Source organism: Bison bison, unplaced genomic scaffold (assembly GCF_000754665.1).
Source record: "Bison bison bison isolate TAMUID 2011002044 unplaced genomic scaffold, Bison_UMD1.0 scf7180017864503, whole genome shotgun sequence".
Taxonomy (NCBI): Eukaryota; Metazoa; Chordata; class Mammalia; order Artiodactyla; family Bovidae; genus Bison; species Bison bison.
The window spans coordinates 5,368,933-5,371,872 of NW_011495061.1; the positions used below are offsets into that span (position 1 = coordinate 5,368,933).

The window sequence follows — 2,940 nt, forward strand, 5'->3', positions numbered from 1 at the left end:
GATATAGTAAGAGCTGATTCTTCTATAGCCCTGATTAAGTAACATTCACTGTCCAAAGCAGTTAACATGTATTAACTCAATTACTCCTCCAACAACATAAACAGAACTTGTAAGGTAAGTAGATACTAGTATCATCTCCTTTTCACAGTTGAGGAATCTGAGGCACAAAGAAGTTAAGTAGTTGGTTTAAAGTTACACTGGCACAGATTCATATGCCCTTATCTGAAATCCTAAAATCCAAAAGCTCTGAATACCACATGCTCTCATAAATTTGTGGCAAATCCATTTCTTGGCAAAACCTGACCTAAACTCATGTAAAAGTATGTATAGTCTTTACTTATCTCACTTAGAGTGAAGTTTTCTTTCTAAAGAAAAATTAATGTGTTTGATTACAGAGTGCTGTCCAAGACCCCACTAGAAGGGATGCAGTTTATAAACCATGTTGTCCTTCTATAATCTAAAAAATTCTGAATCTTAAAGCACAACTAGCCCCATGGGTTTCAGATAAGGAAGTGTGGCAGAACTGAAATTCAAATCTCTCCATCTGCCTGGCTCTGGAGTGTGCTCTTAACCATGATGGTTATTTTGAGATCATTTAATGGAATAGGAAAATCTTTATAATTAAAACATATAGGTATTTTATTAACTACATACTATGTATCAGACACATGGAGAAAATTAAAATTGTGATGATGCTACTAAGGAGATATAATTGGTATCAGAAAAGTTTATACCCCGAGGGGTGTTGTTCTAGACAGAGTGGTCAGTGGCAGCTTTTCTGGGAATCATCTGATCTGAGAAGTGAAGGATGAGCAAGAGTTAACAAGATGAGGGAAGAGAATACCTGGAAGGAGAAGAGCATGTGCAAAGGCCCTGTAGTAGGAGGGAAAATGGGAGACAAAGGACTCAGTGTAACTGGAACACAGAGAACAAGGGGAGCCTGGTGTAAGATAAGGAGCTTCCCTGGTGGCTCAGATGGTAAAGAATCCACCTGCAGTGCAGGAGACCTGAGTTCAGTCCCTGGGTTGGTAAGATCCCCTGGAGAAGAGAACGGCTACCCACGCCAATATTCTGGCCTGGAGAATTCCATGGACAGAGGAGCCTGGCAGGCTGCAGTCCAGTTCAGTTCAGTTCAGTCGCTCAGTTGTGTCCAACTCTTTGTGACTCCATGGACTGCAGCACGCCAGGCCTCCCTATCCATCACCAACTTCTGGAGTTTACTCAAACTCATATCCAATGAGTTGGCGATGCCATTCAACCATCTCATTCTCTGTCATCCCCTTCTCTTCCCACCTTCAATCTTTCCCAGCATCAGGGTCTTTTCAAATGAGTCAGTTCTTCGCATGAAGTGGCCAAAGTATTAGAGTTTCAGCTTCAGCATCAGTCCTTCCAATGAATATTCAGGACTGATTTCCTTTAGGATGGACTGGTTGGATCTCCTTGCTGTCCAAAGGACTCTCAAGAGTCTTCTCCAACACCACAGTTCAAAAGCATCAATTCTTCAGGGCTCAGCTTTCTTTATAGTCCAACTCTCACATCCATACATGACTCCTGGAAAAACCATAGCTTTGACTAGATGGACCTTTGTTGAAAAAATAATGTCTCTGCTTTTTAATATGCTGTCTAGGTTGGTCATAACTTTACTTCCAAGGAGCAAGCATCTTTTAATTTCATGGCTGCAGTGACCATCTGCAGTGATTTTGGAGCCCCCAAAAATAAAATCTGTCACTTGGGGCCAAAAATAGTCAGACATGACTGAGAGATTTTCACACTATAGAGGAGGTAGATGCTACAGGACCTTAAAGTGGAATAACATTTGCCCCTATTTGCCTGAGCGACATTCCCAGTGTAATTAGTATTCTCTTTTACTCTCAAAGGTATCTTGGTCCATGTAATAAAATATATGGTCACCCAATTTATAGAGCACATTAAAGAGTGGTACCTTTATCCTAAAAGTAGTAAGAAATCCTGACAGACTTTAAGCAAGGGAGAGGAGAAGGGTATCAAAATGAAATCTTAGTTTTCAAAAGATTACTCCTACTGCAGGGTAAGAATTGATGAGAATATTGAAAGGATAGGTGAATACCTTCAGACTAGTTTGGAGGCCACTATAGGAGATCAGGCAAGAGACCATGACAGCCTGGTCTAGGGTGACAATGATAGAGACTAAAAGAAGTGGATGGAATTCAGTCTGGTTTGAACATAAAATGAACAGAGAACTTGATGATCTGGACATGGAAAGACAGTCCATGACTTTTGGCTTGCAAACTAGATGGATGTTGGTATGATTCACTGAGATAGGAATATGAGAGATTTACATGAGCTAGATCGTTAAATGTGTGAGGCATCTGCATGGCAGTTGAAATGTGAAGTGGGGGAATCTGAAAGAGTGCCTAAAACAAATAATGTTTAAGTTTGAAACGATGTTTCTTTCCATTGGCAGAGCCCTCTTCTGATGCATGACCATATTTTCCGGTTGGATACTGGAGCAGTTCAGTGGTCAGACAAAAGAGAAGGTTCCCGCCCTGGCTGGTAGTGTGGGACCTGGAGAATCAAACAGCGCGCAGCATGTAAAGATCCCTTCAAACTAAATCACAGTCTGGCTGGACATTTACGGTTCACAAAGCGGTTTCACATACAGGCTCCTTCAAACCCACCACACTTCGTAGAAATTATACACTACATGTACAGATGAGGAAACTGAGGTAGAGCGCTTGAATTACCTGTCCACACAGAGGCTGCTCTTAACGGCATACTATCTCCTTGTACATCCACTGTGTGCAAGGAACTACCCTAAGTGCTGTAAGAAAGAGCTATATCATACAATGAGGTCCTCCTAGGTGCCAGGCTCTAGGAGACTAAAAAAATGAGAGAAGACGGATAGCGGAAGGGAAGCCACAAATTCAGAACTTTTAAGGATGTGCTATACTTACCCTAGAG

At 41.5% G+C, this 2,940-nt stretch overlaps 1 protein-coding gene across 5 annotated transcripts in view; it reads right to left on the reverse strand.

The window, feature by feature from the left end:
* STK33 (serine/threonine kinase 33) overlaps positions 1 to 2,940 on the reverse strand; it is a 197,193-nt gene that overhangs the window by 189,102 nt on the left and 5,151 nt on the right. The gene's annotated exons all lie outside the window — the stretch shown is intronic.